General features: G+C 42.4%; 1 protein-coding gene and 1 non-coding gene across 2 annotated transcripts in view; both read left to right on the top strand.

Annotated features, from left to right (window-relative positions):
• LOC150081954 (E3 ubiquitin-protein ligase SHPRH) overlaps positions 1 to 18,437 on the top strand; it is a 504,999-nt gene that overhangs the window by 125,148 nt on the left and 361,414 nt on the right. The window lies entirely within an intron of this gene.
• Positions 10,957 to 11,063, top strand: LOC150081955 (U6 spliceosomal RNA). Its single transcript, XR_016547340.1, has one exon. It is a non-coding gene; the product is annotated as a U6 spliceosomal RNA (small nuclear RNA).

Raw genomic sequence — 18,437 nt, 5'->3', positions numbered from 1 at the left:
GAGATCTGGAGGTTTTATCTGCTCACTACCAGATAAAAACAATTTGCAGTTTTCAGTTTATTGGGCTTTTCTGTTAGTGCATCTAATTATAAATGGGTAGCAAACTCAATCTTATTGCATTTGCAATAATACCAACAGCTAAATTCTGCAGGTTTTTACGTTATTATGGTGAAATGTGTGTCCCCTGCACTGAAATCTGTAGTCATATAAAAAAAAAACCAAAGAAATTTTAAGAATCTTCTCTTCTTTCCTATTTTTTTGCTTGTTACTTTGTATCTCACTTGTGCAATTTGTGTGTACCATGATCGTCGTTACTGATTGCTTATTATTATTTTTTTTTGTTGTTTTAAATTTTACAATCCTAAAAAAAAAAAAAAAAATGAGTAAAAAAAATTTATGTCTGAAGTTGCACAAGTTTGGGGACTTATTGTATCAAAAAATGTTCAGCAACCTACGTAAAAAATATGGTGATAAATAAAAATGAAAAAAAACTTACCACATGCTTTTAAATCCATTTTAAATCTAGTAGCTTCCCTTTATTTTTTGCGATGTTGCATATGGTTTGGTCACCAACATTATAATGGTTCATTATAGATTTAACGGGTGCACCATTTTCAGTTTTCAAACTTTTGAATAATTTCAAGTTTTTGTTTAACTGAAACCACAACTCTTTTGCATTTACCTGTCATTTTCTGATTTCTAAACAAAAAAAAATATATATTTACTATAAAAAAAATTTCGACATCTCTGACCTAAATAATGAAACAAAATTTGTCTTTTTGCGGTGCAATGGAACACAACAATTGACATGATGCACTAAAACAAACTAAACTAAACATTCTCTCTCTTTTTTTTTTTTTTTAACGGCGGGTGTGAAGACAGCGGGGGTTGCAAGATAATAGGCACACTAATCTCCCAATGACGACTTATAACACCCACTTCTTATCACTTATTTACGACTTGCAAAACATCTGTTTATACCTATTTTATTATTACTTGAATTTTATGATTTCTGTTTTTTTTTTTTAATTTGGAGTCTTGAACTGTCCCAGTTAATCCGATCCCAGTAAATCGAGAGTCTGCTGTACTATAAAAATAAACTTAGAAGATAAAATCTTGATAAAAAAAAATGCAGTGAAGAAATAAAACAATTTACATAAAATTCCTCCCAACACCCTTGGGATCATAGCCGAAGTCGCCAACCCGACCCGATAGTATATTTGACATAATGTCTTCAGTCACTCTGAGTTTCGTGGGTGGTTTGATATGTCTGGGGTCAGGTTAGCGCCTTTGGCTGTGATCCTTAAATTTTAAGGATCACAGCCTCACTCTGTGCCCATGGGCATTAGGCCATCCATGGATATAGAGTGAGGAACACATTTAAATTTTCAATTGTTTTCAACTATTTTAATCTATGTTATTTGGAGAGTACGGTGTAGAAGGTATCCTGTGAAGTTATGGGGTAATCTCTAATATTTTAAATATTGATATAATGTAGGATAAATTAAGCCTTTGTAGCTCTTTGTTTCATAGTAATGTATATTGGCAAACTAACTGGAACAGTGTCATATTATTATTGTTATTATTACTCTTATAATATTATACTTAGTATTGCTATTCATACTAAGTGTGAAAAATACTATATAATATAACACTATATAATACACTAGAAGGTGTGAATAACATATAGTGTTATTCACACCTTCATAAAATGTTATTAAAGTAGTAATGTGGTATTCAAGTGTAGTGGTTGTAGGACTTAGTTAAATTTAAGGGAAATTATGCCTCGGACTAGAGAAGCAAAGCATTTTCCCCAGAGCAGTGAGGAATCCTTCAATTGGGGGAGGGGACTGCTAAAGGTCATCTCCTCTGAATCAAGGCCTTATTGCACATATCATGTGGACCTTACTGTAGCTGGGCATAATGCTTCAGGAGCTGCACATAAAGCTAGGAAATTAAATAAGAATTTTAATGCTTGAAGAAATTAAACCAGGAGATTGACCAACTCTCAAATGCCAACTTAACATTATGGCTTACCCTCATGCATCTAGATGCGTGGTGGGATCACCATGATCAGGACGTTCAGTCCAATGGAAGGTAGTTTTTCTTTAGGAGAAAAAGGATGTTAAAAATAAGGTTTTGAACAGAGGTTTTTCTACATGTTCATGAGAAAGGATGGATGAAGACAGGATGACTTCCAAAAGGTGCAAAGTTCATGAGTGAGATTTCACACAAAGTAAAAAACACAGAGGAAAAATATATATTGGCTATTTCAGTATGGGGCATTTGACTCACTTTGGTGACATAGTGCCCTTAGGCTCAACCAGAAAAATGTTCCACAAAACCTCTATCAGGTAATAATCAGTTACCTGAAAGACAGAAGTGTCTCACTTCATACAAGGTTCCAGGAGTTGACACACCCTGTGAATAAAGGTTGCCTGCAGGGCTCAGTCTTTGGCGATTTCATCTGGACAATTGTTCTAGATGAATTTCTGGCCTTGGATCTGGGCCCATTGGAGGGCTGAGGTTTTGTGGACAATTTTATTCTTTTTGTAAAAAGAAACACAAGAGTGGTTGTAGAGCAAAGATCAAATGCTGCTCTCATGCACAAATGCACATGCTCAAGATATCACCGGAAAAAACTAAATCTATACTTTTGAAAGAAAACCTAAGCAGACCCCTTAAAATTAAAATTAATGGAAAAACCATAAAAATGGTATCAGAACTAAAATACCTAGGGGTTTGTTTTTGACTCAAAATTAAGTTTTTATCCCCATTTGGCATACTTAGCAAAAAAAGTGAGAAATATGCAGGCATGATTGCCTGCATATTTCTCACTTTTAGTAAGGCGCAGTAAGGCTGACTCTAAAGAAAGACCCTGGCAATCATATACAGAGCAGTGTATGATTCTTATAGCATGTGATTTAACCGCATGTGAGCCAGCATGTGATTTAACCGCACGGCCATAGTTGATAGGTTTTACGAGTACCCAGTTTTTTCGATAGGTTGTACGAGTTGCAGACTGGTATACGAATTACGAGCCAAACGAAACTGGTACACGAATTAAGAGCCAAATCCCTTTGGCTCTTAATTCCTGCTTAGTAGGAGCACTAATTTTCTGAAGGCTAGAGGTGCGAACAATGCGTTCCCAGTTAAGTCTCTCATAATCTGTTCATTATATGGAAATTTTCTTTGTTCTACAAAAACTATTTTAAATGTAATTACCAAGGGGAATTCAAAAAATATCACTAAATTAAAAATTTTGCTATAAAGAAGTTTGTTAAACAGTGGTCTGACTTGCATATGTCAAATTTTTTTTTAGTGCCCTCCTGAAAAGCCGCCTGTAAGTGACGCTTACCTCGCCTATCCACTTGCGGTGGCCCTGCAGCACCCTGACAGATACCTAAGTATGATATGTGGACATGTGGACATGTGTTTTTGTAAGGGGCGGCTCCTAGAACGTTAGTTCAACTCCGCCTTGTATCTCTGTGAAGATCAGTATCACTACAAATTTTTTTTTTTTTTTTTTTTTTTATGAGAACCCCAAACACGAGAGGTATTATAACCTATAGTACTTAGTACCGTGCTTGGGTTGGAGGTTGAGAACACGAAAGAAGATATTTGTTGATATTGGACTTGAACTTCTGTAGATTGTAATTTTCAGGAAATAAGTATGAAGGAAGGTTGTTCCAGAAAACGGCAGTTGAATGAATAAATGAGGAAGATGAAAAGTTGGTTCTGTGGGTTTGAAGTTGGACAGTAAATGGATGTTGGCTGGTGGTGGCACATGTTCAGACTGTTTTGAAAGAGAGAGAGAGAGGGAATTATAGAAGCCAATTCAGAAGAACAGTGCCCATGGAAGTATCTGTAGAAGAGGCATGCAGCAGAAACAGTGCGTCTATGAGAAAGCAAGTGGAGAGACTCTGTTACAGATGAATCATTAATTAACCTAACTGCCCTCTTCTGAATGGAATCAAGAAGCCTGAGAGAGGTTTTGGGGGCACCACCCCAGATGTGGGAACAATATTCCATGGCAGGGCGAATTTGCGATTTATACAGAGTGAGCAGCTGTTTGGGAGAAAAGTAACGCCGAGAGCGAAAGAGAAAACCAAGTTTTTTAGATGCAGAGGAAGCAATATTTGTAATGTGCTTGTGCCAAGAGAGATTAGAAGTCAGGGTAATCCCCAAAAGAGATATATCATTTTGCCTAGAAATCGGAGTGTCACTAAAGATAAGCATAGGAGCAGAAGAATCCTTTTTGCGAGATATAAGACAAGATTGAGTTTTAGAAGGGTTGAAATCAACTAAGTTGTCTTTGTCCCACTGGAGAATTACCTGAAGATCGGCATTTAAGGAATTGGCAGCAGATTTTCGAGAACTTGAAGCTGATTGAGCTGGACAAGGTTTCTCAAAATGGAAAGTTGAATGCAATGTGCTATCATCGGCAAAACTATGGATAGGATTTCCAGTCAATGGAAGAAGGTCATTGATATACAAGAGGAAAAGAGTGGGGGAAAGAACTGAACCTTGGGGGACACTGGCATTAGTGGAGAAGTTAGAAGACAGAGAGCCATCTACCATCACCCCCAGTGAGCGATCAGAGAGAAAACTGGATAACCAATTACTAAAAATAGTTGGCAAACCATAAGATGGAAGCTTGTTTAGAAGACCTTTATGCCAAACACGATCAAAAGCCTTTGAGATGTCAAGAGCAACTACTTGTGTTTCACTGAACCTTTCCATTGAATTAGTCCATAAATGGGTAACATAAGTGGATCGACACTACGATCCACTTATGTTACCCATTACATATCACCAGTGGATCGACACTGACGGAATCCATACTGGCGATCGTTGATCAGACGGAAGGTTTCTAAGTAGTTTAAGAGTTGGCGGTTAATTGATTTCTCCATTACTTTAGAAAGAATAGAAGTAATTGCAATGGGACGATAATTGGTTGGGAGGGATTTGTCACCCTTTTTAGGAACTGGCTGGATATGAGCAAATTTCCAAGCAGAAGGAAAAACACCTTTGGAATAAGAAAGTGAAAAAAGGCGGCAAAGAATAGGAGTAAGTTCAGGAGCACAGGTTTTGAGAACAAGTGGAGAAATACCATCAGGACCTGGAGCTTTCTTAGCATCAAGATTCATCAAAATCCTTCTAATATCCTTTTGACGGAAGACCACAGGAGGCATTGAATGGAGCGTGTTAGGAATGGTGGAAGGTGTTTTACCAAGATCATTAATACATGAGCTCAAAGAAAAAATGGATGCTAGCAGGTCAGCTTTATCCTTGGCTGAAGTGACAACAGAACCATCTGGTTTGGACAGAGGTGGGAGCAGAGATGGGCAAAAGTTGTGGCCAATAGCTTTGGCAAGAGACCAGAATGCTCGGCTACCATTAGGGCAAGAAGCAAGTTTTCTACTCTTAGCCTGTTCAAACTCTAGTTTGGACTGATTAATAACTGCTTTACAATTGTTGCGAGCTTTGGTGTAGGCAGAAAATGAAACTGAAGAATTAGAAACAAGCCAATTACGATATGCAACGTTCTTCTCTTGGACAGCCTTAGCACATTTATTGGAAAGCCAAGGTTTAGATAAAGGACGAGATTTTAAAGTGGAGTGTGGGATAAAGGATTCCATTTCTGCAAGAATAATTTCACTGACACGATCTGAGCAAACGTTGACATCAGAAGTTTTGAAACAGTAATCAGACCAAGGAAAAGAAGAAAAGAAGTCTCGCAGGTCATCCCATTTTGCATTCTTGTAATGCCAAACAATACGAGGTTGGGAATAGCCATGAGATAAAGGTTCCATTGGAGAAGAGGCAATCACCAAGTTGTGATCTGAAGTGCCTAAAGGACCTCTCACTTCAACCTTGTACTTAGAAGGGTTGTTTGTGAGAAAAAGATCAAGCATATTGGCTGTATGATTAGGATTGTCCGGTATTCTTGTAGGTAAATGAACAATTTGTGCTAGGTCATTAGTAATTGCAAAAGCCTCAGCATCTCGACCTGCTGGGTCGGTGTGACTAGAAAACGGAAGCCAGCTGGAGTTGTGAATGTTAAAGTCACCAAGGAAAATTACCTCACTGTTAGGAAAGTTGGACTGGAGAAAGTCAAGTTGCAAAGACAGGAAGTCAAAGAGCTCCAAGTGATTAGTGGAGTTGGGAGAACGGTAGAGACAACAGATGAATTTTACACAATGAGGTAGAGAGATTTTAAGCCAGAGAAGATCAAAGAGAGGAGATTCCAAATTGCCAAGTCTCTGACAGGGAATATCAGAACGGACATATGCACAAGTACCACCTTTGAGGCGAAAGGAATCATACAGCAAATAATTTGGACATCTGAGATGAGCAGTAGGTGAATCAACTGATAACTGAGATTCAGTCAGAAAAAGTACATGGGGTTTGGAAGACTGCAAGTGGAAATGGACATCGTTGAGATTAGAATTGAGACCACGTATATTTGTGAAATGAATTAGGAAGTCCTTGGGAGGTTTAGATCTTTTCGCAGATAGGCTTGCTCTAATATTTTGACAATTCATGGTGTATTGAATAGTAAGAAAAAGTGGGTGGGACATGCTGTATGAAGTAATGAAATTTTTGGATATGGCGTATATGTGGTAAGAATATACCCAGATCCTTGACATAACGTGGCCTCGACAATGCTCCCCGCATACACACTACTCGGACTCCCTCAAGTCACTATCTGGCAGAGTAGAGGTAGCAAGATTATACACTAGCTGATCCGGAAGCTTCCTAGAGAGTTACCAATAGGTTCAGTCCGGTGTACTAACTGGCGGCCGGCCTGCAAACATCGTTTTAGAGCTGTACCCTCGAAATGTAAGGAATATTGGATCTCGCCACGACATTCATCATAACCTCAAAAATCATCAATCATACTGCATGATGGAAGAGATAGGGAAGGGTTGGCCGGAACGTAGCTCTAGAGACTAAACATGGGTTCCACCACTTCAAGCCTCCAATAAGCAAAGTGGTGGGATTTCACCGGTTGATGAGAGTCATCTACCACCTAGTACTGCCTGGTGACATAGAAGGGCGGCGTTCCTCCATGTGGTGTGGGCGCCACACCTCGACCCCTGCTTACGTTGGTTCACACCTGGGTGGTCACCCACCATGTACTTGTGCATGAAGGTTATACCCAGGATTACTAACAGTCCCACCATCGTGAAGGTGCAAGCAGAGGATTTGGCTGTCATAGACCGGTCGGACTTCGCCGAAATTGGGTCCACTTTGACTTGAGTGTCACCCGAATATCAGTTCCATCAGCGTTTTAGACTCCCAGGTAGCAAGAACAGCTTGTCTGGCATATCTGAGAGAATGTCTATGACAACCTCAAGGACCAAAAATGGGCCAGATATGTGTTTGACGTCAGTTTGTGTGTATTATGTGTGTGTGTTCTGTTGTTCTGTTCTGGCCATTTGGCTACCCAGAAGCATCAGTCACCTGGACAGATGATTCTGGGTACTCGTCCACACCACAGGAAGGTGGGCCAGTCTCAGCTAAACACGTACTGTCTCAATATGAGACTCTGATCCACCTGATGTTGCCAAGAGGTGGGCCAGATTCCTCTAGGGGGCCCACTCCAGAGGAGAGAGAGAGAGAAAGAGAGAGAAAAAAAAAAAAAATATATATATATATATATATATATACAGGGTGTTTCAGTTAAACGTTTCAGAACTTCTAAGAGGGGTAGGGTACATCCTGACAACTCGAAATCATATAGCAATGTGGGGTCGGAAATGCTTTCCTGAAGCGGTGTTGTACACAGAAGCACCATAAAGAAAAGAGACCGTAAGTGAGAAATCGTTTTAATAATACATGAAAAGAAGCAAAAGGTACATGGATTAAAGTAAGTGTTCGAAGTTTCTTCCACGGGCTACAAAGCACGCCTCACATCTCCGACGCATGGACATCCGAACATTCTGGAATACTCCAGGCGAATTTCGAATTTCTTGAACAAGAACGCCAAGTTAGTAGGATGGATGATTACACGAACGCAGAGTTAGCCGATATGCATTTGGCGTACGGGGCTGCAAATTGTAGTGGGCCAGCCGCACAGCGTTTGTACGCGGAACGATATCTGACGAGGCGTATTCCCAGTCATAATTTCTTTGCAAGACTGCACCAGAGGTTAGCTGAGAGAGGTTCATTTGAAAGAGTTGACAGGGACAGGGTAAGAACAGCACGGACTCCAGCCGTCGAACAGAATGTGCTGCAGCATGTACAGGGGAATCCAAGAACGAGTACACGAAGTCTAGCAAACGCAGTCGGGGGTTTCCCATTGCAGCGTCTGGAGGATTCTCCGAGAACAAGACATGCATCCGTTTCATGTGCAGCATGTCCAGACACAGCAACCGGAGGATTATGCACCTCGTATTGCTTTCGCACAGTGGTACCTTGGAAAATGTGCTACAAATCCCCTTTTTCCTGCTGAAGTGTTGTTTTCCGATGAGGCATCCTTCACAAGGGAAGGAATTTTCAACACGCATAACGACCATATCTGGGCGGTCGAGAACCCGCATGCAATACGACGTCGTGCATCACAGATTCGATTTTCGGTCAATGTATGGGCCGGTATTATGGGAGATCACCTCATTGGACCTTACTTGTTACCGTGTCGTCTAACCGGACCTATCTACTTGATCTTTCTGCAGCAAGTATTGCCACAACTTTTGAGAGATGAACAGATTTCTGCATCGACGCAACAGACAATGTGGTTCCAACACGATGGAGCCCCTGCCCATTATAGCGGAGATGTTCGTAACTACCTGGATGTCACATTTGGTCAACAGTGGATCGGACATGGTGGTCCCGTGCGTTGGCCTGCTCGGTCACCCGACCTATCATGTCTTGATTTTTATTTCTGGGGTCATATGAAATCGCTAGTTTATGACACCCCTGTTGACAATGCTGAGGAGCTGGTTGCAAGAATCGCAGTAGCTGCCGAAGAAATTCGAAATTCGCCTGGAGTATTCCAGAATGTTCGGATGTCCATGCGTCGGAGATGTGAGGCGTGCATTGTAGCCCGTGGAAGAAACTTCGAACACTTGCTTTAATCCATGTACCCTTTGCTTCTTTTCATGTATTATTAAAACGATTTCTCACTTACGGTCTCTTTTCTTTATGGTGCTTCTGTGTACAACACCGCTTCAGGAAAGCATTTCCGACCCCACATTGCTATATGATTTCGAGTTGTCAGGATGTATCCTACCCCTCTTCGAAGTTCTGAAACGTTTAACTGAAACACCCTGTATATATTTAGATTTTCCCGTGGTGCAAAAGAAAGAAAAAAAAAATATATGTCACTGGAAAACACGAAACAAAAAAAAAAAAAAAAAAAACAACAACCATGTGACTGATTGTAGAATGCGAAGAGAGAAAAAAAAAATATATATATATATATAATAAATAATTAAATAAATGAATATATAAAAAAATAAATAATAATAATAATAATAATAATAAAATAAAATAAAAAAATTAAATAAAAAAAATAATAAAATAAAAAAATATATATAAATAAATAAAAAATAAAAAAGGGGGGGAGAGAGAGAGATGGTGTTTTCCTTCCTGAACACAGGCTGCAGAAACAAGCTCCACAGAGCCCATGTAGCAGGATGGGGGGGGGAAATACATGGTTGGTTTCAGTTCACTGCTGGGTCCTCGATGTTTGCCACTGGGGGCCTGTTAATCCTTCGTCTGCGCTTAAAGACTTCAGCTGAGTAGGTTTGCAGTGCAGGGAGGTTGTTAGGGTTCTGTAGGAAGAGCTCTAGATGCTCGCCAGATATCTGTGTACAGCTGACAAGGTTGTGTCTCAGATCAGCATACGTAATGCACTCGAACAGTACATGCCACCAGTTCTCTTTGGCTCCACAATGGCAGAGATCTGTTGGATGGAAACCCAGCTGGTGTAATTTTTCATTCATGGATCCGTGTCCGGTAATAAGGGGTGAACCAAAACTGTAAAGATTTAGTAGCAGTGTAGGTTACATCAGGTAGGAATCTTTTTGTGACAATGCCCAGTGTTGAATTATGCCATCGAGTTTGCCAAATGTTGAAGAGCTCGTTGTAGCAACCCGTCTTCTCAGCCTTGGGGTCAGCATCCAGATTAACCTCAATGTCGAGGATCCTTGTTGGGATATTTCTCGTAATTCGGAAGCACAACCCTCGGAAGATGACATGTAGATCGAGCGGAAGTGCTCCCGCAATGACCTGAACAGCAGGAGTGGAGACCGTTCTACACACTCGGCAGATTGCCATTAACATTGACCTCTGGATGATAAACCGAATTGACTAGGAATCCCCCTCCCACAGAATTACCCTGCCTGAGTTGGGGACCTAGGGCTCCTAATTTAATAAGTAAACACGCAGGAAGGCAGGGGAGGGAGATGCCAGGGAAGCTTAGTTGAAAAATATTAGTAAGCTAGTAGCAAGGGGATGCAATGTAGAATGAAAGAGTTGGGAAGATTGAGTGAATGGGCTGGGTACTGAATGATAGAGTGAAATAGGAATTGTGGTGAAGGGAATGAATGTTAGTTTTAGGGAAAGAGAGTGACACAGTAAGGGAGCTGTTTGTTTGTTTGTTTGTTATTTGGTTTTTAGGAGCATTAGCAACTAAGGCTATATTGCTCCTTGAATATGCTGTGGTCATTCCCTTGACCTTTCCGCATCCTCCGTATTTGGTGGTGACAGGCTCGAACCCGGGTCTAATCAAGAAGAGTGTGCTACGCACTGCTGCTGCTCCTTCCCACCTGGCTACGGAGGTGCTCAGTAAGGGAGCAAGAGAGAGTGAATGAGTGTTGTGGTAAATGGGAGTGAGTGAAGGAATGAATGTAATTGGCTGCATGAATATACAATTAAAAATAATTTATTTAGTTTAAGATACTAACACAATCTGATCTATATATTAACTATACCAACACGCACACTGTACTTGTTTCGGCAGTACATATACTAAAATTGGAACGATACAGAGAAGATTAGCATGGCCCCTGCGCAAGGATGACACGCAAAATTGTGACGGGTTCCACATTAACAAGAGATTGTGCCAGTATGGCCGCCGTTAAGTGTGGATGCACGTTTTTCATGCTCCTGAATTTTGTTCATGAATTTGTGGTTACAGTGCCTACTAGTTTTTGAAAAGTGTACTCTTTAGTAGAACTACTACAGTGGATCTCAGGGTCAGAAAATTTTGCTTATTTACCGGGAACTTTGCAGGTTATTTACGTTTTTTATCTATATCCTTTGTTGCCAGACCATACTGGTCACCATGCGGCTGACAGCAGGGCTATAGAAAGGCAATTATACTGTGGTTGCCACGCAAATACCCTCACTTGACTTGGGAGGCTTGTGTGACAACAAAATGTATACCCCCCTTGTGTGACAACGGAATGTGTAGTATTCCCCTCCGACGCAGGGATTAGTGAGTTCACATCTACTCCTTCAACTGTGACAATATACCCACGGACTTGTGGTTTGAATCCTTCAGCAGCTCTTGGAGCCTCCAATAAAGTAATACAACTAGGAGCTGCTAATTCGGACGACCTCATTAATCCGGAAACTTTACAAAATGGAAAAGGAAATTGTGGAAATAATCCCAAATGACTCACAAAGCCAATCTGAGGAAGTCATGATGGAAAAAACTCCAATTGAAAGAGTTGATGACCCTGAAGAACAAAGACGGGAGACCACAAAATGGAAGAATAGAAGAAGAATGGGCTCAAAATTGAACTGGGAAACACGCAGCACTAGTGAAGCCAAGGAACTGCCAGAACAGCACAACAAAGGTATCGAAGACCCAAGGCAGGGGGACAAAACCCCACTCCATTGGACCCTACCTTTCCCCAGGGGACAGTCTTGGAGCAGACCTTAATCTTACGAACAGAGATAGAGACCATTATGAAAGACAATAGCAGTAGAATATCCTCCATGCTAAGAGCAGAGATCATTCTATGATGGACAAAACTGGAAACAGTACTGCTTAAAACAAATGAGGAGCACCAGAAAGCGATTGCAGTTCGGAGGTCCTCCGAGCAAATGGTGGAAACCAAATGCCACAGCGCACCCCGTCCTACGCACAGGCGCTGAAGATACCGGCCACAGCAATAGCTACAAATGAAGCTAACCAGGCAAAGCCAAAGAAGAAAACCCTCTTAAAAACTCCAAATCTAGTAATTGTACGACCAAAGAACAGGGAGCAAGAAACAACAAGCGAGGTTATCAAAGCCGAAATCATGGAACCCATGAAAGAAGACCTTAAAAGAACACGGATAAAGGCAATCAGAAAGATGAGTAGCACCGGAATTGCCATTGAGATGGAGACTAAAGGAGAAATACAAGCGATCATGGAAAACCCCAAGCCGGCAACTCTGGGACTTCAGGCGGAACCCCCTAGAAGGAGGTTCCGCCTGAACATATTCTGCCTGGAGGCCCAGCGGTGATCATATTTGATCTACCCAAGGACATTGGCCCACAAGACCTAGTGGAGGAAATCTATGAGAGAAACCTACAGGAGATTATGCCAGACCGAGAGTTTAAGGAACTTATAACCCCGAGGTACTCGACTATGTCCAGAGATAATAATGCTCGAAATTGGGTTGTGGAATTCACACCAGATGCATGCCGGGCTGTGACGGACCTGACCCGACTTTATGTGCAATGGAGTTTACATAGATTCAAGGAACATGTGGTGGTGACGAAATGTTTCAGGTGTCTGAAGTTTGCCACACCACCTACATGTGTGTGTGCAGAAGGCTCCGACCTGTGGACACTGCACGGAAAAGGGGCACGAGTTCAGAAACTGCCCGAATAAGAGCAACAACCCTACATGCACGAACTGCAAAACACAAAAAAACGGATGCAAACCACTCAGTAAGAGTGTCCATGTTATATTAAATCTAAAGGAATATACAAAAACAGAACCGATTTTGGGGACACGCGGTAAAAAAAAATTATAACTACACAGAGGTTAAGATTTTTCAGCACAATGCGCAGAGGGCTAAAGCAGTTGCCGACCAGCCGAGACTGAAGGCCGACGAGGAGGGGGCTGATATCCTTCTAATTCAGGAGCCTTACACTCATGGTAAAAAAGTAAGAGGCTACCCTTTAGCCTACAAGCTCATCTAAAATGATGGCTACACCCCATGGGCAGCAATAATAGTGCGAAACCCTAACATAATGGTGACAAAGGTTGGACAGCTCTGTTCGTCGTGGGCAGTCTGTGCCCACATGATTTCGCCAATTGGGGACTTCTTTGTGATCTCCTTGTAATGCCGACCGGGACAGGATATCACTCCAGCTACGAACTACCTGCAGCACCTCCTAGACATATTACCAGACCAAAAAATAATCATTAGATCGGACGTCAACTGCCGATCGCCTACATGGCACAGCACCACAGAGGATAGAAGAGGGACCCACAACAGGGAGCTCCTGGAAGATGTCCTCTTTGGATCACGGCTGACTGTCCTAAACAAACCAAACCAGCTCCCAATCTTTTGCAACCTATAGTGGGAGGTGACGATTGATGTCGCCACAACCAATTTGGCCTCACATGTCGCAAACTGGAGGGTAGAGAACTCCTGGACCACATCGGACCACCAGGTAATCACCTGCTGGATCAAAAGAAACCTTGCCAGAATTTCAGCAACTAGGCATCAGCTCAATAGGTTTGCCATCAACAAAGCTGATTGGAGCCTCTTTGAAGAAATGCTCACTGAAGCAATCCACTCTAGATATCAAGAAATCCAAGCGGAGACTGAGCCGGATGCCCGGCAACAAAAGACTACGAATCTCATAACAAATGTCAAATGTCATAAAATTGCAATAAAAAGAAAAAATCCTATGCCTGGAGCAGTCCCATGTGCACGAACTGGTCCATGGAGCTACAGGAACTGAGGAAGGAGGTGGCAAGAAGAAGAAAGGACTTCCAGTGAGCCTGCAGAATGTGGCCGGCACATGAGGTAGAGGCACTAAAACAACTATACAGGACAGCAAGAAACCAGTATACAGACAAGATTCAGGGAAGTAAAAGAAAAGCATGGGAAACAACGACCCCTGGGGAGTGGTGTACAAGGTCACAACAAACAAACTTCCTAGAGGCCATCTAACCACTACATGGGAACAATCGATAAACAACATTCTGGATACTATTTACAGGGAGCAAGTGGCACCGAGAACTGAACAACAGCGAGATCTCTGCCACCAGAATGATAACTATGATCGAGAAGCAGAGGAACCCCCCCCTTCACCTTGGAAGAGCTGCAGCAGCAAGGATTAGAAACAGAAAGTGCCCCGGCACAGACCAGATGGAACCTGAGATCGTCAAGCAAGTGGTTGAATTGGCACCCAACTTACTTCTGCACCTATATAACTGCTGTCTGAAAGTGGGATACTTCCCAAAACAGTGGACAGCTAGTCTAAAATTAATCCTCAAAAATCTTGGCAAGAACCCTGAACAACCAGAATCATACAGGCCAATAGTGCTCCTAACCATGGCAAGTAAGCTCTATGAAAGACCTACACAAGCGACTACAGCAACCCTATACAGCAGCGGACTTAAATGCACCAAACCAATAGGTTTCAAGCTTGATCCTCCACAACAGACGCCGTGAGGAATCTCCTCATTGCAGTGGAAGAATGCCAAAGCAAATACTTCCTGGCCATTTTTGCTGGGATGTTCGACTCCCTCTGGTGGCCGAGTGTCCTTGGCAGACTCCGACAGGTGCAAAATCCAACAAACCTCTTTCATGCCATCAGCTCCTACCACTCACAGCGAAAGACAGAAGTCATAACCCCTTACCAAAGATTAGTCAGAGAAGTACACAGAGGATGCCCGCAAGGGTCAGTTTTGGGCCCACTGTTGTGGAATTTCGTCTTCAATGAGTTCCTGCGTACCAACCTGGGAGATGTCAAGTCACAGGCATTCGCCGACGACCTAATATTGACAGTGGCGGCTAACTCCAGAGCCTAGTTGGAAATAGCAGCAAACAGAGCCCTCATCACTCTACAGGAATGGGCAGAAGCAAACTACCTGGTAATATCGCCCACCAAAACAACATCTATACTCCTCAGGGGAACCCTTGATCCAAGAAGACCCCCACAGATAAAAATAAACGGAGCCACAATCAGGTTCGCCACCGAAATGAGATATCTTGGCATAATCCTCGACACAAAGCTCACGTTCAGGCCACACCTCATAAAACTCAGAAAGAAAATTAGAAACTATGCAACCATGGTAGCCCAAGTCACGTGACAAGACTGGGAACTAAACAAAAGAACACTGGCTCTTTATTACAAAGCCACTTTTATCCCCATAATCACATACGCAGCTGCCACATTCTACCACAAAATGACGACTGTAGCCAACAAAAGGATCCTGAATTCAGTACAACAGTCAATATTGTTGAAAATAACACGTGCTTGTAATATAGTCAGCACAGAGGCACTCCAGGTACTGGCGGGAGTCTTGCTGCTGGATTTGGAAATCATTAGATGTGGCCTGACATATTACATAATGAAAGGGATTACCATTACCTTCTTGGGCATACAATAGAACTGGAAAATGGAGAAAAACAAGAGAAAGCACGATTGCAGGCACACTTGAAACAAACATGCGAGGCGGCAGACCAGATGGTCCACCTCGCACAAGGGCGAGGTAACAAGGAAATTCATCCCCCTTGTTAGAATAAACCTACTCGAATTCACATGCGTGGTTCCACCCGGGCCTCTACACAACCTTCATGTTGACTGACCACGGGCCCTTTAATGACAAACTCGCCACTCTGGGTATACTCCAAGATCCAAACTGTCCTTGTGGAGAAAGAGAAAGCTGGGAGCATCAGATGTACCAGTGCCCCATATATGAGGACCTGCGGGGAATCTTCATAACAAGACTAAGATTCATACCCCAACGGCACGAACATCACCTATTGCATTCAAAGGACAAATACCAAATCCTGTCCAGATTTGCTTGGGACCTTTTCACAAGAAGAATAACTCAAAATGCGACCAGGAACTGACGAGAAGATCCACTGAAGAGAGTGTCGTAAGCAAAACCACACAAGGACAAAATATCCCAAGAGACATTGAGTGTGACTCTCAATTACAATGATCAATCCTCCTGAGCACTCAAAGGCAAATTGAGATAACCCGACCCAGCCAAACAACAATGGTGGACACAGCACCTGGCTGACAGTGATTTGCCACCAACTGAGACAAATAAGGAACCAATCTCTCCAAAGAAAATACCTAAAGCAGGAATAAGAAAACACAAGAACGGGCCTAGCCCCATAAATGATGCAACTAGAAACAACAAAACAAAGTGCAGCTTAATTTCCAAATGCCATATGGCGACCTGAAGAGGACACCCTAGCCCCCTTCATCTTTGAATTACATTTCCCTGGGGGGAAGGGAGGGGACTTTTTTTCCTTCTCTCGTCTCCCCCCTCCTCGCCATCCCCACTTTTCCTCTCTAGTGGTGCATCGGCTTGCCCCACTGAAACCTGGGGCCACCTTCTCTATTGGCCCCATACTTCTGCCTTTCTCCCCACCCTAGTCTTCAGTCTCCCTCCCCTCTCCATCTCTCAGCTAGCGAAAACTACACAGACCTAAATTTAAGCATGTCAAATCACCTTTCAACCATATTTTGGCATTTTCAAATTCAAGCGACACCACCCTCGCGCAATCAATTAGTTAAAAAAGTTTTTTTTTTTTTAAGGACCTAGCCACCGAAATCTCAGGAAATTACGCGGCAGGACTTGCCTCCATGGGACAAAAGTGGGGCAACGTTGGGCCTCAGCAGGGGTCCAGCGGCTGTATGACCAGATGAACAATGGTACATGATATCACATAGATACAAAGCCCACACACATTTAAATTTCTGGCATTTCCCAGTGAACTGGTACACCCACAATGAAAGCAATACGGAGATGGGGGAACCCCTGGTGCCGTTAGACATCAGTACACTTTCACTGTACTCCTCGCCTGCAGTAATACAGCCAGGGCTGCACTGCAACTGAAAATAAGTTGGAGTGCTTGAGGAGGGCAGAGTGCAGAGCAGAAAGAAAGAAGTGAATAAATGAGCTAAATGATGCAAGAAAAATGACAGTGCATCTGTGAGTATGAAAGAACATAAAACACATACTATTACTATTAGATATAAGTAATTACTAACCAACAATTCTTATAGATAACTGTCATAATCCTAGTTACTAGGTTATTAGATATTAGTATACTAATTTACACTGCCACCATTGCATTCCCCCCTCTGGTGTGAGAAACAATGTGGATGTATGGAAAAAAAATATATATATAGAATTTAACAGAAAATATAAGAAAAAAACCATAAAAATAGCAGAAAATATAAGAAATAAGCATAAAACAGAATGGAAGCAGAGTGTGAATGAAGAGTTGATTGAATTAAATTGTCTCCCCTCCCAGATAGAATGATGGGTGGATGGCCCATTATGGCCGCCTGCTGATCCCAGCAGACACCATGCCGTGGCTACTTAGCTGGCATGGTGTGGGATGCTGACACTGGCCAGTGTGGGATAGAGCACCCACACAAGTGCTCCAACATAGGGATTCCTTTCCCAATGATGACTGTTCTCTCACTCCTCCTCCTCTTCCCCCAATCTGGGTGGCTCCTTTCCCCCTTCACCTGTTGGGTAACCCCACTGTCTCCTGTCAACTCCCACCCCGAGGGCAGGATGGGCATCCAGTCCTGGTGGCCATCCCCCTTCTGGCCCCTTTCAGCCGGGCGGGCACCTTCACTACTGTCCGCCCTTTCACTCTACCACTATAACCCCCACTTCCTGTCTCCCCACTACTACCTTCACTTATTTTTTTTTCACAGGGTTTTTCAGAGAAGTCTGTACCCTTGGATACCACAGGGTTTGCCCTGCCAGTGCTCCATACTCCCTACACCCCTGCCAACCTTCTCTTTGGTTGGATAGTAAACTAGAGGTTTTTGTGTGAAAACACAGGCCCCTAGGCTAAGAGCCCAGATGGGCAACACTAATACTATATGTATATTTACAACCTAACATAAATCTGGTTTTTATGGAGTTTTGTATTCATCACATTGCCTGTTGCAGAACTAGGGGTTCATAAATTCAAATTACAGGGCTTGAGCTTTAGATTAGTTGTAGGAGGTTTTCTTATAGCCAGCAAGTCGATGATAGCTGGAACAAGTTGCCCATCACAGGTATTTGAGGCTGACAGTTTTAATAAATTCGAAGGTCTACTCTGGATACTTACCTGTATGAGAATGGAAGCATAGAATTTGTGTTTTTCTTATCTATTTGATTGGGTGGGTTTTTTTGCCAGTGCAGCAAAAGGCTGTCACTTTCTTACACTATATGGCAAATACTCTTACTATTATTACTAAATCATATCTGTTAATTTGGAAAA

Source organism: Mastigoproctus giganteus, chromosome 8, assembly GCF_048544385.1.
Source record: "Mastigoproctus giganteus isolate SK-2022 chromosome 8, ASM4854438v1, whole genome shotgun sequence".
NCBI lineage: Eukaryota > Metazoa > Arthropoda > Arachnida > Uropygi > Thelyphonidae > Mastigoproctus > Mastigoproctus giganteus.
The sequence above is the reverse complement of the archived record's forward strand: the minus strand, read 5'-3'. Positions and strand labels throughout refer to the sequence as shown.